Source organism: Alligator mississippiensis, chromosome 5 (genome assembly GCF_030867095.1).
Source record: "Alligator mississippiensis isolate rAllMis1 chromosome 5, rAllMis1, whole genome shotgun sequence".
In the NCBI taxonomy this organism is placed as follows: Eukaryota; Metazoa; Chordata; order Crocodylia; family Alligatoridae; genus Alligator; species Alligator mississippiensis.
The window spans coordinates 85,297,815-85,322,115 of NC_081828.1; the positions used below are offsets into that span (position 1 = coordinate 85,297,815).

General features: G+C 45.2%; 1 protein-coding gene across 2 annotated transcripts in view; it reads left to right on the forward strand.

The window, feature by feature from the left end:
- Positions 1 to 24,301, forward strand: part of GALNT1 (polypeptide N-acetylgalactosaminyltransferase 1) — a 220,396-nt gene that overhangs the window by 19,339 nt on the left and 176,756 nt on the right. For both annotated transcript variants that reach the window (XM_059728581.1, XM_006269681.4), the window contains one exon: positions 23,586 to 23,779. The gene's annotated coding sequence lies outside the window, so the exon portion shown is untranslated. The remainder of the gene's footprint in view (positions 1 to 23,585; positions 23,780 to 24,301) is intronic.

Sequence of the window (24,301 nt, forward strand, 5' to 3'; positions counted from 1 at the left end):
CAGAGGGAGACTATCCCACTGTGAGGGGAAAGGGGGCAAAGGAGCCAAAAACCTTTTTGACTAAACAGAGAAATCCAGGGAAGCCTAAGGGCAAAAAAGAAAGCATATAGGCAGTGGAAGCAGGGGGAAGCTACCAAGGAGGAGTATACCTACTTGGCCTGCACTTGCAGGGAGGCAGTTAGAAAGGTCAACGCAACTGAAGAGCTGAGGGTGGCAACACAAATTAAAGACAACAGAGAGTCTTTTTTTTTTTTTTTTTTGGTATGTAGGGAGTTAAAAGGAAGGTGCAGGCCAGCGTAGAACCCCTACGTAACAAACAGGAGCAATTAGTGACAGATGTGGGGACAAGGCTGAGCTCTTCAGTGAGTTTTTTGCCTTGGCGTTCCTGAGCAAGGGTCAGGACAAGTTTCCAGTGTCATAACAGGACCACTGGCACAGCTGTTTGAGCACTCGGGTTAGGTCCCGGAGGACTGGAAAAGGGCCAACGCGGTCCCTATTTTCAAGAAGGGGAGGAAGGAGGATCCGAGCAATTATAGGCCAGTCAGTCTCAGCTCTATCCTTGGAAAAGTCTTTGAAAAGATTATTAAGGATCATATTTGTGTGAGCCCAGCGGGGAAAAATAAAAGCAGGGCAACCAGCAGGGATTCATAGCAGGTAGATTATTCCTGACTAATCTGGTTTCCTTTTATGACCAGGTCACATAGAGGCAGATGATTGCATAGTCCAGTGGGTGGCAAATTGGCATGGGGGTTGCACACAGAGAATGGTGATGGACGGGTTGGTATTGACCTGGAAGGATGTAGGCAGTGGGGCCCTGCAGGGCTCGGTCCTTGGAGCTTTACTCTTCAATGTCTTCATCAGTGACTTGGATGTGGGCATGAAGTGTACTCTGTCCAAGTCTGAGGATGACACTAAATTGTGGGGTGAAGTGAACATGTGAGGATAGGGAACGATTGCAGGCAGACCTGGACAGGTTGGAAAAGTGAGCAGAACACAGGAGGGTGCAGTTTAACAAGGAGGAATGCAGAGTGCTGCATCTAGGGCATAAAAATATCCAGCACACCTACTGCCTGGGAGATGACCCTTTCACCAGCACAGAAACAGAAAGGGATCTTGGAGTCATAGTGGTCTGCAAGACGTGAGTCGTCAGTGTGATGAAATTACCAGGAAACCTAACCGCATTTTATCATGCATCAGCAGATGCATGACAAATAGAACCAAGGAACCAAGGAAGTGATACTTCCCCTCTGTGGCATTGGTCAGACTGCAGTTGGAGTACTGCACCCAGTTTTGGGTGCTGTACTTTAAGAAGTATGTGGATAATCTTGAGAGGGTCCAGAGGAGAGCCCCTCATATGGTTAAGGGTTTGCAGGCCAAGCCCTATGAAGAGAGATTAAAGGACCTGGACCTCTTCAGCCTCCGCAAGAGAAGGCTGAGAGGTGATCTTGTGGCCGTCTACAAATTCATTAGGGGGCCACAGCAAGGTATCGGAGATATTCTATTCACCAGGACGCCTCTTGGGGTAACAAGGAACAATGGTCACAGACTGACAGAGCAGATTTAGGTTAGACATCAGGAAGAACTTCTTCATGGTAAGGGTGGTCAGAATTTGGAATGGGCTTCCAAGGAAAGGTGGTGCTGTTCCCTACCTTGGGGGTCTTTAAGAGAAAGCTGGATAGGCATCTGGCTGGGGTCATCTGACCCCGACACTCTTTTCTGCCCAGGGCAGGGCATCTGACTTAATGATCTGTTGAGGTCCCTTTTGGTCCTAGCATCTATGAACACATTATTTGTGTCACTTGAATCTATCATGGGATTGAAGCCCTTCAACAAGAAGAGTATATTACATGGCGAGGGATGGTAATGAGTAAAAGTACAAGGATGAGTGTTGGGTGTTTGAAATAAAATCATGGACAGGCAATAAATGTGGTGTAAGAACCAGTCAAGAAATGTAGTGAAACACAGAACTGGATAAGCTGATAAAACATACATGGGTACAGAGATGGAATAGAACAGCTGGGAGGGGAGGATGAAATTTAGGAGATACTTTAAAAAGAGAACAAAACTCTAACATGTACTCTCAGTAAACACTTTTCATATTTTTCACACTTGCTGTCACAATTTATTTTTCAACTCTCTTGTTAGAGGTAACTTGCAAGACCAGTCCTGTTTAAGATGAATGGCTCTCTGAAAAAGTGAATATTCATGATGCTTCCCCTGAATCCTCATAAGAAATAGAAAAAATTGTCCTTAGACAGAAATATATTGTATTTATTGCATTGCTACATTCATGTCTTCTCAGAAATTCAGTCCTCCAAACTTGTGGTGCATGTCTCTTAGGGAAGCTGACTACTGCACTGAATTAAAGCTTGTAATAGCTTCCATGGACTGTACTCCTTTCTAGAGGGAGTGGAAGAGTAGGCCCTTTAAGGACAAAGGTCACAGCTAGTTTTAACCCTTGTAACAACCACTGCCAAATTGGATGTAGTTTTTAGATAATCAGTCAAAAGCTGAAGCCAATTCAACAGTGGCCATGATGAGGTTAAAACTGTAGAGATTGAGTGACTGAGTGGGCTGTGCCATTTCTGCCTGGGGCCATCACTGGATCATGGTGAGCCCCCTGCCACAACATGAAGATTCTGGAAAAAACTTTTTTTTTCTTCAATCTACTTTTCCAAAACAAGATGTCTGATTTGAGGGTGTCTGGTATATGAGTAAATATGGGCGTTTAGTATAGGCTGATTGGCCAGTCTGACTGGAGAAGTTCAGTGCGTGGTAGCCTGCCTTCAGGAGAGATGGCTCTACTTCTTTCTGATTTACAAGAATTTGTTATTCTCTGAAGAACTGGCCCTAGATCTTGCACTGCGGATGGGAACAACCAAAAGCTGAAGGAACATAGCAGTTGTACTAGTCTCATCAGCAAAACAAATTTTTCCAGGCTTCTGCAGGGCAAAAATTGAAATGAGTTGAATTTGATCTTTTTAGTTCAGTAGAGCTCTGGAGATCTAAAGTGTCTGTGTAAATCCACTTTCTTTGGCCTTGGCCAGTCCCAGTGCAGCAAACAGAATATTTTTAGGTATGTGGATTAAAGCTCAACAAGGCAAGACCTTTTATGTTTCTCATGTAATAAATTGTTGAGGCAGTTTTCTTGCTTTGGAAGTCCAAAGGCAATCTAAAATGTATCTTCATTAGGAAGAAAATGTTTTCTTCTTAACTCAAGTTAGCTGATGCAAGCTGTAGTGTCTTCATTGAGAAGAGACTTCTTGGAGGCAGCATCATCTTCAGCAGTAGTGTCCCCAGCTGGCATAAATATTTGTGGCTAAGTTGCAGCCTTAAGGAATAGACTTGAAGCAGTTCTATTCATAATAGATGCCTCTTTGGAACTTTCTGGCTTGATAATGAGTTGTAATACCACCTAGCACCTGTTCCTGTATACACAGGGAGGGACAAATACAGGCAAGCATTACTGGTGAAGCTGTTATACTTCAAGTAAAGGAGGAGATTCGTAAAGAGACGTGAAATTTGGGTGTCAACAACCAAGATAGTAATTAACAGAAACTCTGCCTGACAATTCATAAATGCCCAAGTGTTCTGCCAAAGAGCTGAAGATGGGTTTTCAGGCCAAGCCCTCTGAAGAGAGACTAAGGGACCTGGAAGGTGTTTGAAGTCCAGCTTCAGCACATGCTCAGAAGTGCCTCCATCTTGCCTGATTTTTGTCTAGGCTTCTAAACCCCACCTAAGGCTATTTAGGATTCACAAAATAGGTGCCCTTGCCCTGAAGTCCCCAGTTTATTAAACATAGTTAGAGACTGCCTAATGCCAAATGACCTTGTGAGATTGGTGCTCATAGCCAGTTTCATTAAAAAATGGTGCACCAATAGAGATTTTGGGTGCTGATACCGATAGCCACTTTTTAAGGAGGTATATTGGCTGATACTGATCTGATTTCCAATACAGCATGGAGAGCTGCATGCCCTCTGTAAGTCTGTTGTGGTGGAAGCGGAGTGGGAAGGGAGGAGTATGGGAGGGCAGGTTGAGGCCCCTGCGGTGTGGAAGGGAGTGGGACAGGTGCTGCCCAGCCGGGGTGGAGGAGGTGCAGGATGGAGCCACAGCTTGTTGGGGGGGGGGGAGGGGCAGCTCCTGCAACTGCTCCCACCCTGGGAGGGCATGAGGGGACAGATATGTGCAGGGCATGGGCCGGGTGGGCTGGGGCCAGGGCAGCACCAGTCTCTTCTTGGCCAGGGCTGTGCTCAAGGCAGGTGGTGGCGGCACTGGGAAGGGACTACGGGGGGTGGCTGCCACCACCCCAGAATCTGCTGTAGCCCCCACCTCCCAGCACTGCTGCTGCCTGTCTGGAGCGCAGTCCTGGCCCAACCTGTCCCCCACATGCCAGGAAGGGCCTGGCCTGGTTCTGGCCCATGCCCTGTGTAGATCTGGGGTCACAGACCCCCCCCAATGCCCTCCTGGAGTGTGCACAGTGGCAGGAGCTGTGTCCCCCGGACGAGCTGTAGCTCCATCCCATACTGCACCCCGCACTGGCTGGGCAGCACCTACCCCAGCCCCACTTGCTCCCTGACTGTGGGGGCCTTGATCTGCCCCGTCCCCTTCCACCACAACACTTATCACCTCAGAGCTGATCAGGCTATGCTTGTTGCCTGTATGCTGTGCTGCAGCTGCGTGTATACATGGGCATTTCAGCCAAATTATCGGTTATATCAGGCCAATTTCTGATGCGCTCAATTTTCTTGTTATCGGTGTTGATCTGATATCGGACCAATGTATTGGTGCACCTCTTTTTAAAAACATGGCTGATAGCGGTGCTATCCTCTATAAGTCAAACCTTTTGTGTAATGATCTACAGATTAGAGTACTCTCCCTGAAAGTGGATTTTAGAACTTGCATCTTATATCTTCCAACAGTGCCCCAGTCACTGGGCTAGAGGTTAGGTTGCGTGGAACAAGCACTTTCCTACCCTTCCTGTTTAAAACTGGGCCACTGGAGGAAAGAGGGATAGAGGGAGGAAGGACCTGTAGTAGACCAGTTCACTTTCATGGTATGAAGAATCCCTAGTTTCTGGTCACGGCTTCTGGGACTGGTTGTTTTTTTGCTTTTGTCATTGGTTAAAGGAGATTAGAATTGGGACTCCTTCCTTCACCTACCAGGTGAGTGTCCGCCAGGCTCCAGAATCAGGCTTCTTTTGCTCTTAAGTCCTCAATTGCTTTTCTCAGTGGCACAGCATCAACAGGAGGAATAGATGGTGTCTACAGTCCCGCCTAGCCCGAAACCTGATGTTTAGGGCACTTTCCTGTGAGACAGGAGATGTTGGTTTGAAGTTCCACTTAAGATGAGGTAACTTTATTCAACCCACATTTCTTACTCTCTCAGTTATAATAAAAAGGTTGGTGCACCACATGGGGATGTGCCTGAATCTAGACTAAGGTTCACAGCTTCAGGTCCATGTCTCTCAAAGCACATCACTCAAGACTGCAGGGAGGCACTTAAGACTGGAAAAGAGGTGGAATTCCCCTCCTCTGTACTTTCTGTTGGCCGATGTAGGCATTCCCCTTCTTTTTAGTGTGCTGAGAGTTGTACATCTAGGTAGGTCTTCTCATTTAAAGTATAGGAAACTTAGATACCCAACTGAAGCTTGTGAAATTTAGGCTCTTGGTTCCAAGAATGAAATTTAGGTGCAGGAACGTTCATCAGTGTCTCATCTAAATCAGTTTGTGAATCTTGTGCAAAGTCTTTACAAAAAAAATTCTTTGCAATTCAGGAGAGCGCTATAAATTAGTTCTTTCCTTCTCACTTTATTCGCAATGTGTAGCACAGCTGGTACTTCAGGATGTGTTGGAATAAGTTTTGAGGGGGGTGAAGCAGCTCATTTACTTGGATGAGATTCTTCACTTGTTAAGCATACCACTAGGACCATAGCCCAGCCTTGGCTTACACAATGGATTTGATATTTAGAATTAAAGTTACATAATCTTAGAGTTCTGGAAGATGCTTTCATGATGGGCTCAAGCTATGTTCCAGAGAGCCAAAGGGATATGTGTATTTCACAGAAATAGATTGAAGACCATTTTTTGTAATGATTCTGTGAACTTTTTGTAACAGAATATAGGAAATGTTAAGGCAGATGCAAGGAATGTTGTTCTTTTTGCCCAAACTATGGGGTGGTATGTTGTATCAGCTAAGTAATAAGTAAGGAAAACTTTTGTTCTCATTAAATTTGAACACCCATTGTTTTTTCTCATTAATGAAACCTGAGAGACCATTTGACTCCTTTTCTGCTGTTGTCACAAATACCTAATTTGTCCATGTTCCAAGGACCATGTTCAGAAGTTTAGAGTTATGCTTACAAGGAAATATTTCTTTGGCTATTGAAACCTCTCAGTGGTGATATTTATATTATTTGAGGTTTTAGGTATTTGCGCCTTTTTGGAGGCTTCTTCTTGAGTGCTTCAAACCAGTGCTCACAGCCAGTTTCATTAAAAAATAGGGGTGCACCAATAGAGATTTCATTACAGATAGCAAGTGCTATTTACTGCTTTATATCATGACATCCTCAACTTCAGTTGTTGAGTTTAACTTCCTACCCTTTCCCAGCCTCTACTTCTTGAGAGAGCAATCTATCAAATTTTGTTACAATATTCAGTGAGGGTGGAAACAAGGTTAATAGCTCAGGGGTGGGACAGTATTTCAGCTGAAGAGTTACTTTAATGGGTTTTGGGGAGCTGTCAAGGGCCGCACACAATCTTTCAGAAGATATTTTAACAAATGATAAATTAAAAAAAGCATATACAGATGTCTAATATATTTGAATTGTATTTTATATAATAAAATTCTCTGACTTCTGACTCGCTTTAAAGATATTAGCTTGCAGGAAAAAGGATGAATTATTTGTTGTCACCGAGGTATCCTCTCAGGAGGTTCAAATTAAAAAAATCCAAAAATAAAACCCTGTTCATTGATGGAATGCTAGTGGATTTCAAATGAGCAAAATTATCTCCTTCAAAAATGCTGGGCTGGTTAAGGATTAAAAAATCAGATAGGGATAGTTTCTCGGTTTCCAGAGTTGATGATGTGGTCCTAAGGATGACAGAATCCTCTTCATTTCACATGCAACAGTTCTGAACCTTAAAAGCCACTTAACTTCATAATTTTAGAATTTTCTGTCATAATGTATGTGTCTGCTCTCTGATTTATGCAGCTCACCCTTTTAAACAGGTACAGATTTAGGGGCTCTTTGACATTCGCATTGAAGATAACACTAAAATATGAAAAGTAAGTTTGTATTCAGTTTTGTAAAATAAAAGGCTGCATTGTATAATTCTACTGGCTAGAGAAATCATTTTAGTTTTTGTGAGCAAGTAAACTGTTAGGTTTTGCATTGTGCTAGAATGAGCTGACTTTTCCAGCTGAGCTGGAAATTGTTCATGTTATTTAAGACTGTTAACATCCTTTTGTTGAAGGGCAAACATTAAATTCTCTACTTTTAAAAGTTTGAAATTTAATATCACTGAGTCAGAAGCAGTATATGTATATGTATATATCGCAATGTGCCTTTGAGACTAATGATGAGAGTTAGTAGATTTACTTAAGCAAGACATCCAAAAATAGAAGTAGGCGATTACATTTCTTGAACTGAAGGTTTTAAAAAAGCCGGTAACAAACACTTTCACTGATTACTGAAGCTAATGCTTATTCATTTTATCTATTAAAATGGCTTTAATTATTAGGAAGGAAAAACACCCTACTTTTGGGTGGTAGATAAAGCATAGTCTGATTTTTATTTATTTATAATAGTGTGGGGATGCTGTAAATGTTTTGAAAGATGTCTTTGAGGGAAATCTGTTCTGTTATGAATATGGTTGTAAGTATAGTTTTAAAATTACCCGTTTAACATCCTCTATTTATATTGGTTAAACGGTCCCACGGCAGAGGCATAAGGCAACATGGGGGGCTGAGGGTTTTATTTGGGATTGCAGTGTGTTCTGCAGGCATAAGGCAACATGGGGGGCTGAGGGTTTTATTTGGGATTGCAGTGTGTTCTGCAGCCATCTGGGACTGAAACCTGTGGCCATAGCAGGCTTTGCACATAGTGAATTTGCAGGAGTAGGCAGCCAGTGGTGCCACCAGCAGCAGCAGCGCAGGGCAGTGTGGTCTGGCAGGGTCCCTGGTTTAGTGCTGCCTGTTGGGGGTGTGACTGGCAGAGGCTGCCTGGGAGGCGGTGCAGATCTGGGCTGCAGCATCATGTGGCTACTGTGGCAGGGAGGCAACTAGTAGCAAACTGGGGGAGCAGAGTTGGGCAAAATTTCACGGCAAAGCCGGCAGGGCTTAAATAAGAGCAAGTGGCAGCAGGGCTGCAATCGGGTGTCAAGGAGGTGGGCTGAACCGAGCCAGGCACCATCCACTCCTCCCTCCTAGCCACCCACAGGGGCTCCTGCCTGCTAGGACGGCCGTGCTGCGGCCAGGTGGTGCCTCTAGTCCATGGGGCCCTGGAGCTTCTGGGTGGCAACTACCACCCAACCCCCCAGGCTTTGATGGTTGCCACTCAGCAAGGACTTGCAGCATCTCTCCCAGGCCAGGGGTATGTGGTGGATGGGTGTGCCACACAGGATCATGCCCGAGAAATCCACCTGTGGGTTGAGCACCCTCTGCTTGGGGCTGTGATGCTGGGGCAACCCTCAACTGAGCGGGAGGAGCGTGGTACTGGCTTGGTTGCTGGCTGCATCCAGGCAGGGAGGGGGTCTGTGTCACCTCCTGGGCAGCCCTTGCTGGAGCTGCTCCCCCCACAGCAGACGGCACTGAGCTGGGAGGTGAATGTTAAATGGTATAAATATCATTACTATTTAACCTTTTACATCCCTAGTTGTGAAGCACCTTTTATAGCTGAAACACCATTCCATCAATCTTTAGAAACGTTTATGTGCAAAAGTGAAATAATTCATAAAGGGGAAAATAATGTTAGTGCAAGAAACTTAGTGCTATTCAAGGCCATAAATGTTCTGCCTTAAGGTTAGTTAAATACCTCATACTGTGTTATAGATTTCTGTGCCCCACACAACCATATCTAAACAATGCCACTTTGTACCCTTTAGGAAAATTGATTGTAGAGTGCCTTCATCAAACTCTTTCCAACTGGCACATGAAGTACCAATCTACAGTGAAAAACAGTGTTTCTCTCAGGCAGGCCAGGTTCTTTGGGCAGATGTGATGTGTTTTATTAGACCAGCTGAGTAGTTGGCAAAAAGTTCTTTGCAAGCTTTTGGGTGCTATCACACTTATTCAGACGTAGGGAGTCTCAGCTGTTCTGAGACTCTAAGGGATGAAAGAATTTAAAAGTATGACAGGATGTCGGTGAGAATTGTAAATAGGTGGAAATGAGGAAAACAAAAGGTAGAGCAGGGAAGAGGGGGGGAAAAAGCCAAAGGTAGGTAAGGGAGACTCTCTACTGTAGTAGTTTGCCAAGGTAGAAAAGAGGTAATCTGTGGAAAAAGTTCAGTAGAAATTAGGAAGATGGGGTAGAAAAGGAGGGGAGGGGAGGAAGAAAAGTATATAAGGTCAGGTCTAGCAGGTACCTGGTGAATCAGATGTTGGGCAGGTTGTGATGCATCATAAACGGGGATCCTGGTTTTCCCTGATTTAAAAAATTAAAAATCCCAAATTCTTTGCTAAACCCCCAAAATACATGATTAAAAGTAAAGCCCCCCCCCCCCAATGGCCCTTCTGGTGCTCCTCACTTCCTAGCCATAGCCCCCCCAGCCTTGCTGGTGCCCCTGTTCCCCCAGGCTTTCCAGAGGGGGTCCCCAGCTGTCAGGGGTATGGACCTGGGTCTGCAGCCCCCTGCCCTTGCTCTCCCCCCCTTCCTCCCCCCGCCTGCCCGCTGCGGGCTTGGGCAGGGTGGCTTCCCACTGCTCTGTGCACTCCCAGGGGGCAAGGGGGACCAGCGCTGAGTAGGACTTGAAGCCTGAGGCTGCAGTGTGTGGCTGCAGGGCCCCAGTGGGGAGCAGGATGGAGCTGCAGGTGGCTTGTCCAGGGGAGGGCCAGTTTTCTGCTGCCATGCGCACTCAGGGGGCAGGGGAGACCCATGCCCCCCCAGATCTGTACCCGGGGCAGGTGCAGGCTGCTGGCTCTCTACCGCTCTGCTTCCTTTCCCCCATGGCCTCCGGAGCTGGCGGGCGCAACCTGGCGTGGCTAGGCAGGGCTGCATGAGGATTCCTCACGAGTGAGAGCTCTGCCTTCTCCCCCCCCCCCTCCCCCCCTTTGCTGCCCCTGGAAGCACCCATGTACAACTGCTCCCTTTCAAAGTGCTTAAAGTAGTAACCATGATTTGAGTTTCCATCAAAATAACCAAGACATATCAGTAGTAAAAGTTTTTGGAGCTAAAGAAATACCTGTGGTGGTTTTCCAAGTACAGTAAAATCCCTTTTATCTGGGATTTTGCTAACTGGCACACTCTAGTAACCAGAATTTCCAGCCAACTGAATGTTGGTTGCAGTGGTGGGGAAGCTGCTGCCACTCTCCCACCCCTGCTCCGCATTCGAGCAGAAACCCTGTGCCCTCGGGTAACCAGCATTTTTCATTACCGGGGAGGGCACCCTGGGAGTACTTGGAAAAAGGTTCTTAAGCAAGCTTTTGGGTTCAGTCACTCTTCATGAGGCATAGGGAGTCTAGGCCTGATGAAAGGTGACTGCACCCATCAGCTTAATTAAGAACTCTTTTCCAACTATTCAGTTGGTTTAATAAAAGATATCACATTTACCCAAAGAACCTTGCCCGCTGAGAAATGTGGCTTTTAAGTGTAACCATAATAGCATTCATTTCTTAAGAAATTAGAGTTATGCTGCACACACCCCGGAAGGGCATGGGGGTTGTGTGTCTCCTGGATCTGTGTGTGGGGCAAGGGCAGGCTGCCATTGCAGGATGGGGCCAAGGGCAGCGCCAGACTCTTAGTGAGTGGGCTGGGCTGGGGCTGTGCTCGGGGTGGGGTGCAGTGCTGTGATGGGGGGGCTACGGTGAATTTTGGGGTGACTGTAATCTACCCCATAGCCCCCCCCTCCCAGCACTGCTGCTGCCCACCCTGAGTGCAGCCCTGGCCCAGCCCCCCTGCTGGGAAGAGCCCAGCCCCAGCCTGCAGTGGCAGCCTGCCCTCGCCCTGTGCACAGATCTGGGGGACATATGCCCCCCAGTGCTGTCCCACTGAGCAGTGAGAGTGGCCCCCACCCCAGCTCCACTTCCTCCCTCACCATGGGGGCATTGGTTTGTCCCACCAACTATTCTTCCCCCCTCTCCCTTTCCCCCATAATAGACTTAGCAGCTAGACGCTGCTCTCCATGCTGCTGGGCTGCGTATCGGCAATTGGATTGGTATCAGCCAATATGGCTTGTTAATTGACCATTGGTATTGGCCCAAAAATCTCTATTGGTGCACTCCTACTACAGATGTTTTATCCCTTTTGTGATCAGGCTTCTGCACTCCTATTGCTAGATCTGACTTTACAGAAAATAACAAGAAAGTAAGCAGGCTTACAGATGCTCTTGACCAGGCGCGGGCAAAATACAGCCTGCGGGCTGGATCTGGCCTGCCAGGTTATTCTATCTGGCCCATGAGGCCCCTAAAAAATTTAGAAAATTAATATTTATCTGCCCCTGGCTGCCCGTCAAAGATGACAGGAGACAGCAGCGGTAGGACCCGGGGGGAGCCTCAGCAGGACTCAGCTGCAGCAGCAGCAAGGCCTGCCTGGTCCTACCCTCCTCCCCCAGACAGAAGCCTGTGGCTAGCAGAGGCTTCTGGCTTGGGACCCAGGGGCTGTTCCTACCTCCCTGTGCTGGATACCATCTCAGATAAGAAGGTGGGGAGGGAGGCAGGGCAAGACTGCAGGCGAGCGCCCTAGTCCTCAGGCCCAGGCCAGCTGTTGCAATCGTGGTGCTGTAGCCAGGAACTATGTGGTGCTGGAGCAGATGGAGGGGGAGCAGAGAAATGGTTGCGGAAGGTGGGGGGGAGGGGGCAGCGAGTAGGCGCACGGAGTGCAGCAACAGCTGGGTGGGCGTGCGAGGCCCACGCCAGTGTGCTGGGCCAGTACTTGTGGAGGCCTAAGGCAGGGTGGCAGGAGTGCAGGGCCTGGGCCAGCCTGGCTCCCTCCTCTCCCTGCTGGCACAGCCCAGCCCAGCCTGGCTCCATAGAGTGCTCTACCCTGGGCCCAGCCAGTGCTGGCCCTGGTCCACTGGTGCAGGCTCCTTGCTCCTACCCAGCTGTCACTGCGCTCTGCACACCCGCTCACTGCCACTCCCCCACCACCTACCACAGCCATTTCCCTGCTTTCTTGCCTGGCGCTCCGGCACCATGTGGTTCCTAGCTGCAGCGCTGGGCTGTAGGATTCAGCAGGAACTGGCCTGGCCCTCACAATTTTCAGCTGGTTCTTTGCAGTGCCGGCTGGGCCAGTTCCTGCTGTGTCCTGATGTTTTGGCCATGCAGCTGGGATGTGGTGCTTGGAGTGGGGAGGTAGAAGGGGAAGTGGCTTGAGAAGGGCAGTGTTTACAGACAGGAGGGGGAAGTGGTGGCGAGGAGGAGCATGGAGCCTGTGCTGGTGCCCTGGGGCCAGGAATGCGGAGCCTGGGTTTAGGGGAGTGCTGGGGGGTGGGGGTGGGGGTGGACAGACTGTGAGCAAACCCTCCCCCTCCATGCATGCCACAACCCTCCCTAGCCACCCTCACCACACACACATGCTTGCAGCCAACCACAAACCCCATACCCACATGCTACCCCACCCCACACACAAGCACACACACCTATAACCTCCCACAATATACCAAGAGTAAGACTTCAGTTTAAGCTATTATACTATCACCTCTATGTACACTACACAATCGCATGTAAATCAGGACAAAAATATTTTTTGAAAGCAAATTAATGAATGTTGTAGTACACGTTTGCTTTTTAGAATATAATTTGGTATTTTTCTGGTTCTGAGATGGCAAACCCCCTTGCTGAAAAGCAAGGGGAGAGACTTCTGATGGCAAAGGTCAGGGGTTAGGGGGTGGGACTTCCATGCTAAGATGGTGATAAGGGTGCAGGGCACCTGTCAAGGGGCAGAGATACCCTTGTGGCCCTCGATGTCTTGTCAAAACCTGGTAAGCAGCCCTCAATCCGAAATAATTGCCCACCTGTGCTTTTAACAGTCTATTGTTCTCGAAACCTGGCAACTTGATGACAAAAGTGCCTGTGTCCCTTCACTCCAGAAGAGATACTGTCACAGGGAACACTGTTTCACCTGAGGCTATAAAGCCTCTACTGAATTGCTTGGTATTTATGTAAAAAAAAAAAAAAAAAAAGGAAGTCTGCTCTTTGATTGTCTCCACTCTTAAAAATAAAAGATCATGAACAATACTTATTCAACAGCCTGGGCCAGGTTGGAAGTACCAATGAAGGCTCAAGAACATTGTCCACATTGTCTGAAGACACGGGTGGAATTTGAAAAACTGGTATTTTTGTACATTAAGATGCAGGATTTAAAGTCAGTAACTTCCTGTCTACTGGCATTTTTGTTATGGGGGCGGGGGGTATGATTTCACCTAGATATCTGTAGGTTTTTGTGAGTACCTTCAGTCAATCAATATTTGATACATGGCAAATACTATCCTCGCCCACTAAAGTTTCTTCCTAATAGAAGACGTAGATTTTCTTTCTTCAGATCAAGTCCACAGATCTGACTTGATCTCACTTATACTATTTCCTTTGGGAAAAGTGCTTGGGCTCAAAGTTCTGAAAGTCTGGTGTAGGAATTGTGGAACTTCTTAATGTTGTTCCCTTTTGGCAAGGATAACAACTGTCTCAATTTCCTCTGTGACAGAGAGAGGTAATTACAATTTTTTGAAATTGAATAGAAAAATTTAAATCTAGCATATTAATGTCTAACTTCTTAAGTTAACTTTCTGAGTTTATTAAAAGCTTAAGTAACTTTTTTTTTCTTCTGGAATTGCTTTTATATCCAGTCATAGAACTTCAACTTTCTTTGGTTAAACTTTAGCAGTCTTTTGGGAATACTGTGGTTCTTATCACAAAGCTACAAAGCTTAATTTGAATTGTTAAAATGTACAGCTTGTTTCTGAGGTTGAATCTGTGTGGGGAGGAAAGGAAATTCCTTTGGGTCTGAACTGGATTAACTAGATGTGTAGATGGTAATTTCACATTGGGGACTACCTACCACTAGTATTCTTTTATTATTGTTTTTGTTGCATCTCCATGAGCAAATTCTATGCAACTAAAACAATTTGTGAAGGTAGGAATACAGTTTGTAAGAATTTGAGATTTTTGCCTTTACTGAGAAACCATGCAAATTGTAAACTAGTGTTTTTTTAAATGTGGATTCATCAGCATCTGGATATTTTCTGTAGTTAGTTTGAAACTTGCACAGTTATGAAGGTGTTCAACAGATGAATCCCTAGACTCTTGATGGACAAATATTAGTGTTGTTTTCCCTCCCAGAGTAAAAAGACAGTCTTGTTTGTAGTTTGGTTACTTGCTTTACTGCATGTAGGGCGTGTCAATGTTAGCAAGTATCACCAACATATATTGTATCTAAATTTTTTATACTGTTGAATTGCAGTATTAAAAGCACATGTGCATCTGAGCCATTTGTTCAATTGTTGCATTGCTGTGCGATTCTTGGTTTGGTTTAAAGAATCATGATTAGGGAATCTAGTCCTATAATTTTCCTATTGTAGCCCACAATTTTTTTTCTGGTGCTTATAGGACACTGCTCCTTGCTTGGTGTGGTAAGAGAGGCAGATACTGACATATTTGATTACCCATAATATTGTATACATGAGAAGCAGGTAGGATGTGAAGAACAATTTTTGGATGTTGTTTACAGAGAAGGAACCCAGAGATGGAGTCCATGTGTATGTATAAATGGCACAATGTGGTGCTGAGTAGAAGTACTCAAGTTAGCTTGGGTATTGGAAACAGTATGGCGATGTAGCATTGGATTTGTCCAGATTAATATGCCGTATTATGGTAATTGTGCCAAGTGGACATAACCTATGTAATTTGATGACATCTTGGATATATGTTTCTGTGTTTTTTTTTTGATCCACTGTATATACTGATTCTAGAGAAGGCTAACAAGTACAGAGTCGTGATACCATCTGGTAAAATACAATTCTTCAGATTTTGCAAAACATCTTTCCTTAAGCTCCTTGCGGGCTGTGTTTGGGTCCTACACCATTGAAGGACCATGATTAGCATTGCCTCTTAAACAGAGAAACAAATGTTGGTCATTTTTGGAAGCTAATTATCCCCATGATAAAATGCTGAGAAGATAAAAATTTCCTATTGTCACAAATCAGTTTATTTGTAGCACCACTGTCAGTGGTGTTGTACTTACTGAAGGTATGTGACACTGTTCAGTTTGTGATGCATTCTTCACGATCATTTGAAGTCAGTTGGCAAGTTGTACCTGTTTTTATATGCACTTCCTTCCCCTCAGAAGCTTCTTGAATATAACAACTATGGTGATACCTCTTAATGTAAGCCTTTATGCCTTAGTTTAGCAATGCTGATGCTCCTTGCAAGGAAAGTACATAATGTCACTATCATGAAAATAGAAATTCAGTTTTGTGCAGAAGAATGAATTGCTCTTTTCTCCCCCTTGCACAGCAAAGCTACAATGGGGCCAATTTACCAGTTAATATCCTGGCAGGTCTTAATCTATGCTCTGCTGGTTTATGAAGGCATGCTTTGAAAGTCTTGCTGGAGAAGTGTACTGCTATAGATTCTTTGTAGTGATTCTTTAGTAGACTAAAGTGAAAGTAGAAGAGTCTGAAATGCTGTGATGTAGCTTATAATCCATGGGAATGTCTACTTGTATTTTTATGGCTCTGTGACACAGTGGGATAGTCTCTAATAAAGAAAAAGTTGTCTGCTAAGTCAGATGGTCCAGTGCATCACTTTTTGAATAACCTACCAACAGCAGGAATATCAGGATCATGGATGCTTGTACACGTGCTGCCCTGAAACTAGAACATAGCATGCTGTTCTTAAGCAGAATAAATGCTGTTTTTACTAAACTTCTTATTTGCTTTGATCTCCCATGTGAAAGACTGCACAGATATCAGCAGGTTTCTGAAAGTGGATCTTGTGCGATTCCTATCCAGTGCAGTTAGACTGGTAACCCAGTTAGTGCGGGTTTTTCCTTCTGGTGTTTTTGATCCACATAGAGCACCAGTATGGCAGTTGCAGCAAGGTGGAAAGAGCTTTATACTCTCAATACTTGTATTTAGTAACCTTTTTGCACTCTGATTGGCTGACTGAAACAACCAATCAGAGTGCTCCAAGAGTGTTTGGATAGGAGACGGAGCAGTGGAGCGCTGCCATGATGGTGGGGATGGAGCAGTGGGGGAGGAGGGGAGTGAACCTGATTTCCCCCCCCCCCCCTTTCCCCTGATCAGACAAGAGGTTGGGGTGGGGACAGGGCTGAACACGAGGGAGCAGAGCTGCCAGGCCCTGACAAAAGCCGGCAGGGAGGGGAGGGTGTAACACAGTGATGGTGCCCCACTGCCAATGCTGTTGCTGTACCCTGACGACAGCCCTGAAGTGGGGGGGGTGGAAATCAGGCCTGGCCCTGAAGCAGTGGGGGCAGGGATTGGGGGAGTGGGGCCCGTTCGCCCCCTCCCTTGACTGAACGAGAAGTGCAGGTGGAACTGGACACATGACTCCGTCCCCACCCACCATGATGACAGGAAGTGTGCTGCTGCCGCCCTACCACCACTGGACCCTGACAAAAGCTGGCAGGGAGTAAGGGGGGAGTAAGAGAGGGAGGAGGGAGCACGGTGACAGCACCCTGCTGTTGTCACTGTTCCCGGGACCTGTCAACAGCTGGGAGGGAAGGGGAATGGGAGGCAGGTGGATGTGGGCTGGGTGGAGCCAGATTGTGAGGAGAGGGTGGAACGGGCCTGGACTGGAAGCCGCAGGGGAGGGGGGAAATGGCTTCAGAAGCTGTTCACTCCCACCCAGTATGCTTTGCAGAAGCTCAGCTCTTATGGAAACATGCTTTCCATTTGAATTGTGTAACCAAAGGCAGCATTAGTCTTTTCCAGTGAGCAGTATCAGTGTGAAATATATTAACTGAATTCTACATATTTCTTGATTGTGATTTTTTTCTTTATTTTTCTTGAAAATGACATCATGCTACTGCTTTAAATCTAACGTAGCACATCATTTTTAAAAAGCTTGAAGTGATTGTCCCTTTGCATATTTCATTATCATTTCATTTCAAGGCTGAACTCCTCAACGAGTTCTTTGCCTCAGTGTTCCTAAGCGAGGGGCATGACAAATCTCTCACTGGGGTTGTAGAGAGGCAGCAGCAAGGCGCCAGACTACCATGCGTAGACCCTGAAATGGTGCAGAGTCACTTGGAAGAACTGGATGCCTTTAAGTCGGCAGGCCTGGATGAGCTCCATCCGAGGGTGCTGAAGGCACTGGCCGACATCATTGCAGAGCCGCTGGCGGGAATATTTGAACGCTTGTGGCGCACGGGCAAAGTCCCGGAGGACTGGAAAAGGGCCATTGTGGTCCCCATCTTCAAGAAGGGGAGGAAGGAGGACCCGGGCAACTATAGGCCAGTCAGTCTCACCTCCATCCTTGGCAAAATGTTTGAAAAAATTATCAAGGCTCACATTTGTGATAGCCCAGCAGGACAAATTATGCTGAGGGAAAACCAGCACGGGTTCGTAGCAGGCAGATCATGCCTGACTAATCAAGTATCTTTTTATGACCATGTTACTAAACGCCTGGACACAGGAGGAGGGGTGGATGTCGTATACTTAGATTTCAGGAAGGCCTTTGATACGGTATCCCACCCCATACTGGTGAACAAGTTAAGAGGCTGTGACTTGGATGACTACACAGTCCGGTGGGTGGCGAATTGGCTGGAAGGTCACACCCAGAGAGTTGTGGTGGATGGGTCGGTATCGACCTGGAAGGGTGTGGGCAGTGGGGTCCCGCAGGGCTTGGTCCTTGGACTGATACTCTTTAATGTCTTCATCAGCGACTTGGACGAGGGAGTGAAATGTACTCTGTCCAAGTTTGCAGATGACACAAAGCTCTGGGGAGAAGTGGACATGCCGGAGGGCAGGGAACAGCTGCAAGCAGACCTGGACAGGTTGGACAAGTGGGCAGAAAACAACAGGATGCAGTTCAACAAGGAGAAATGCAAAGTGCTGCACCTAGGGAGGAAAAATGTCCAGCACACCTAGGGAATGACCTGCTGGGTGGCACGGAAATGGAAAGGGATCTTGGAGTCCTAGCGGACTCCAAGATGAACATGAGTCGGCAGTGTGACAAAGCCATCAGAAAAGCCAATGGCACTTTATCGTGCATCAGCAGATGCATGACGAATAGATCCAAGGAGGTGATACTTCCCCTCTATTGGGCGCTGGTCAGACCGCAGTTGGAGTACTGTGTGCAATTCTGGGCGCCGCACTTCAAGAGGGATGCGGACAACCTGGAGAGGGTCCAGAGAAGTGCCACTCATACGGTTAAGGGCCTGCAGATCAAGCCCTATGGGGAGAGACTAGAGAAACTGGACCTTTTCAGCCTCCGCAAGAGAGGGTTGAGAGGCGATCTTGTGGCTGCCTATAAGTTCATCACGGGGGCACAGAAGGGAATTGGTGAGTTTTTATTCACCAAGGCGCCCCCGGGGGTTACAAGAAATAATGGCCACAAGCTAGCAGAGAGCAGATTTAGATTGGACATTAGGAAGAACTTCTTCACAGTGCGAGTGGCCAAGGTCTGGAACGGGCTCCCAAGGGAGGTGGTGCTCTCCCCTACCTTGGGGGTCTTCAAGAGGAGGTTAGATAAGCATCTAGCTGGGGTCATCTAGACCCAGCACTCTTTCCTGCCTACACAGGGGGTCGGACCCGATGATCTGTTGAGGTCCCTTCCGACCCTAACATCTATGAATTATTGGCATGTGTGTGATTTTTGTTTTTGTTTTTTTTTGTGTTTTGGGGTTTTTTTGTTTGTTGTTTTTTGTTTTTACCTCAGACTTCTGGCCAGTGTAGTTGCACAGTGCATGTGAGTCTTGGAGTACTTGACGGGTTACATCAAGGAAATTAAAGGGCAGGGCTCATGCCCATTTCTGTTTCTTTCAACTGCTTCTGCCTTGAAAAAGAGCTGCATCTTTTCTGAATTCAGGCCACTAGGAAACCTCTTGTTCTGCTCTTGCAGTTTTTAAAATGTTTGTGTTATCTTTATCTTTTGTAAATCTTAAGTAATCAAGAATTAACAAAATTAATATTCCTCTGAACTCAATAAATAGGATCAGGTGTGCATCAGTGTGTGCTGTAACTGAGAATAGTACATATATTTCTGGTAATGCATTCTAGGCTGCTTAGTACAGATAATGATAAATAAGACTTCTATATTAAACAAAGTGTAACAAGATATTCCTCCTGCGAAACAGTTGGACATCAAATCCTGTTCTCTCAAATGTAGGTATGCCGCCTGTATAACAGCGTAGTGGGTAAGATGAGCAGAAACATTTATTTGAATAATGACTTGGAGACCAAGTATTACATCTTTCAGTGTATGTTTTCAGACTGGCATTACCTCTCTCAGATGCGATGTGAAAAGTGAAGTATGTATCCTGAAGGTTACGTGAAGAAATTACTTACCTTAGTCACTAACGCTTCCTGGAAGTGTTGTCTAGCAATGGTTCTCAACTGCAGTACCTTCCATTAGTGCCACAGAACCTGGCCTCTGTATCAGGGGCAAACTCCTCATACCAGCCTCTTGCAGACAAGTGGCACCCGTGACTGCTCCTTGTCTTTGCCCCCCTGGCCACTCCTACACTCCTGGCAGTGTGCTTTACTGGATGGGTGGCAGCCCAGCTTGTCTCCTTGCTCTCAGGGTCAGCAGGAGGGATGTGGTTCCAGTTGCTGGTGTGCAAGTCCGTGAAGGAGCAGCTGCCCCAGCAGGAGCTGTATTTGCCCTCTTGAGTGCAAACCAGCAGTAGGGAGGAGGCAAACTTTAGGAAAAGCAGGGCACAGTGAGGTGAGGTTCTACCCCTGTTGCCCTCGTCTGGTTAGATCAGTGGTTCCCTACTTATTTTTAGCCTGAAGGCACCCTTTCGTAGTTTTTCTGGTTTTAGATTTTAGCTCAGCGATTCTCAACTTGGAAGTTTCTAAAGTTTCAAAAGATATGGAGGGATGCCTTAAGGCTAAAAACATTGGAAACCACTTTGCCATACACCCCTCCTACTTGAAGTTCTGTGACTTGGTATTCTGTAGTTGAAAGTAAACTGAGCTACCTTTTTACTCTGCTATTTCCTTTGTGCAAAGCACAGGTGCACCATGCCACACTGTTTCTGTTAACCAAAAGTCTCTAAGCTGGGTGGAATATGGGATGTGCATATGAATGACGTAACTATACTTAAAGCAAAGTAATACCTTGTGATGCATAGATAAAACCTTCCTGGAAAAATGTGACATTTCTAAGAGAAATCTAGCTCAGTTGTTATGTACATTTGTGTACACAGCACTAACCAAATCATATTGTCAGGTTTCTGCACTGCATCTGTATAAATTTAAGAATAGGGGAAGTGGTATGGTCATGTGTGTGTGACATGTCCACTAAAGAACCTTGCCTGGTACTTTCTACCTAGCGTGGCCCTTGATCCTGGCTTATGCTAGATTAGATCATCCTGTTTTAAAATCCTTTGTTCCCTGTCTGTTTCTGAATAAGAACTGGACTGCAAAAAGTCTTATTTTTCAGTAATTGGTGGAAATACATGTCAGTCACTTGTCTTCACGATTCAGTTGGCTCTGCCTAGAGGTGGTCTAGTGCACAGGCAGGAGGAGCAGGGTTCTGAGCCAGCCAGGGAGGGAGGGAGGTGGCCTCTTATTGGTGGCACTGCCCCTCATTGCTGATTAGCCAAAGGGGGTGGTGGCCCCTCCCTTCACCAACAGGGTGTCCTGTTTTCTGGGTATGCATTGGTGGCTACCCTATTTTTACCTCCGCTTCTGTTCGAACGTACGTGTGTGTGTGTGTGTGCGCGCGCACATGCGCACATCACTAGGTGAATTCTTCCAAGGATTGATTACCCAAATTCCTTTTTCAAGAATTGCTATATTTCTAACTAAATTTTCCTGTTTCATTATCCAAGTCTTAAATCGTATACCTTTTCTACTTTCTTAAAATATCCACATAACATTCTCATATTTATTTTTGAGGCTTTCATTTGTGCTTTTACCTACAATGTTGTGTTGGGGGGAGCTTTTGGTATTCTGCCATGACCAACTGAAGTCTTATTTTAAAACAAACAGTAGTAACAAAAAACCACCTACTGTTCTTCTAGGGCACAATCTCCCATTAAATATTACTTTCATTCTTTGTTCCTAGATGCATGATCTTGTTTTTGCTATGTTAAAATCCATGTTACTTACAAGAGTCTATCATACTAATCAGTTGGGGACTGTCTGTGTAAGCAAAGCTCCAGGTAGGTGCTGCCTGCTGTACTGTCTAGTCCATTGTTTACTTCTCTTCCAGTTTGTTCACATACTTTACCATAAATGTATCTTTATATCCTCTTCCACTGTTTTGACAGGAATTGAATAGTATTTGTTGAGCTCTTTAGAATTCTACTATTTGTGTCTCTCGGGTATTTCACTGTTCTTGGCTTTTGTGCTCTCTGAAACCTAAGGCAGGTTTCTTAGTGACTAAACTAAAGTATCGCACTGAGACTAGGAAGGCCGAGATTCTGTTCCTACCTTTTGTCATGGCCTGGTGAGTGATCTTGATTTGATTACTTCACCTCTGTGCCGGTTTTCCCCACATATAAAACTGGAGATGATACCACATTTGTAAAGTGCTTTAAATATACTGGAACAAAATGTAAGTGGAAGAGTTAAGTAATATAGGCCACGCCAAATACTTAATGTCAGATATATGAATGACATCATTTTGGAGATGTCTTCATTATGTCAGTGCAGTTAACAACCAAACTTGTATGACATCGTTTTTGATTATATGACATCTTTGGCCAGTCCTTTCTTCCTTAGGACCATGTTTATTGCTGTTATGTTACCATCTCTAATTTTTGATGGATATGCATTCCGTATTATCTTTTCTCTGACTTTATTTCCAGGATTGATGGCAGGCTAACTGATGCATGGATCCTTATTTCTTTTTATCTCTTTGAATATTACCAAAATTATATATTTTTTTTTCTCATCTTCTGAAATGTCTCCATTTTTGCAAGACTTACTGAAAATTAACAATTGTGTGAGGTATTTTGGTCAATTTTTAAACTTGGTTCTAGTTAAGAGTCCTAAAAGACTGAGAAAGAATAACATTTGTTTTTCATTGGTAGCATATCGAGAGATAACCATGCTTCTCAAATATGGAATCAAGCTGTTAACTGAATGATTCCCCCCCCCCCCCGGTGATAGAAAAATTTAGCATGGTTGCAAGTATCATATGTCTACTTTTGATTATTATCTTTGGAGTATTTAGATTGTTGGATTCTTTAGCTTGTTCTTTAGGTTATTTGCTACTTACTCGCTTGGATACTTTGAAATATTTATCTTGACATTAACCTTCAATGGATAACGCCATTTTCACCAACACCTTTTAGCTTTCTTTAGCAAGTGTCTGTAACTTCAATATGCTGATTTTTGTGCATGTTTATTATTGGCTTCTCCCTTTGGAATTTTTTTATACATTACTTTTTTCCTAGGTAAAAAAAAACAAAACCAAACACCTGCCAAAACATCAGATTAATAATAAAATAGAGTAATTGTTTTTTATAAATTAATATGTTCACACTATATTGAAAATATTAAATGTTTAGATAAGTTTAACATTGTAGTAAAAATGGAAAGATTCATGATTTGCAGCTCCAAGTTTCTTCTGTCTGATGCTAAATCAGTACATTGTGGATTTTGTTCAGTTCACTTGCAACAAGAAATTGAAAATGTTTATCATTAGGTTGAAAAGAGTAATGTGTACAGAGTGGGTAGAGCAGGTGGGGAGTGCAAACAAAATCTTGGGGAGGTAACCTTTTATTGTTTGCTGGCTTTTCTTTCTTTTTTTTGGTACTTCTTTAATTGAATTGTGAAAGCTTTCAAAAACAGCTGAACATATTTAGATATGTTATTCAGAACTTAAGCTTGTGTCAACTTAAATCAAGTATGGAAAAGTTTAGCTTTTCAGAAGAGTGGTCTTTAGGACTGAATAAGTGAAAAATAAGGCTATGATAGAAAATGATTTGGAGCCTGTAACTAGAGCAGTAAACTGAGGTGACTGTTCATGATTGGATAGAGAAGTATAGACATGTTGTACAACTCAGATATTTGCTTTCTCAGTGCCTCTCTGCAAATCAGTTTGGGCTGAAAAATTTTGGTAGCATTTGTCACATCCCTTTGAGTCTGGTTGTAGCATTTTAAATAGACTCAGTTTACGCTGCGGTCAGAGGGAGGCAGTGAAGGTTGCTGCTCAGAACTTTGGATTGCCACATCTTAAAGTACTCTCAATTTTAAAGCTGAAACTTGGAGCTTAACTTGATTTTTGTTTTTTTCCTTTAGGGCAGCCTAAAAGGCTTGTGGATGGAAATCTCTTCTTTCACATCTTCTGCACTGATGTCAGAGCAGCCTAGTCCAGTCTGCCATTTTATGGTTCCTGCCACCAGCTCTCTACAACAGTGCAACATTCCAGTTTTTAATACCTACCACTGCCTGTGTTAGTGGACCATCCAAATGGCTGTAAACCTGCAGAAAAGGTCAGTAATAAAGAAGGAAAGTACTCTAAACATGACACTGCTTTTATGATGCCTTGGTGAGGCCTGTCTTTAGCTAGTGCATGTCAGAGCAAAGGTAGGACTTGTAGCCCATGTATGTCTCCTTTTTCCCCGAATGCCCTTTCTTTTAGGCTCACTGGCCTAGGTCAGGTATCAGTGGGCACCTATACATGTGGTAGACCTCTGTTCCAATGCATGCTAATTAACATATGTAGCAGTAGACTGATTAATTGCACATCACAGCAGACTCTGCGCTCCAGCAGCCTCCATATCACGTGTATTGAGTGTCCCCGTGTTTCAAAATGGTGGTGGGGGCACTTTAAACCTTGTCAAATGAGCTTTAGTTAAAGTGCCCCCGCCATCATTTTGAAACATGGGCTGCTGAATACACTGGAGGGCTGGGACCTGTGACAATGCTGAGCCCCTCTAATTAGAGTGTGCCCCCCCCTCCCCCCCCCCCTTCCCCATCCTGGAACACATGTATAGGTGCCCAGTGGCTCTAGA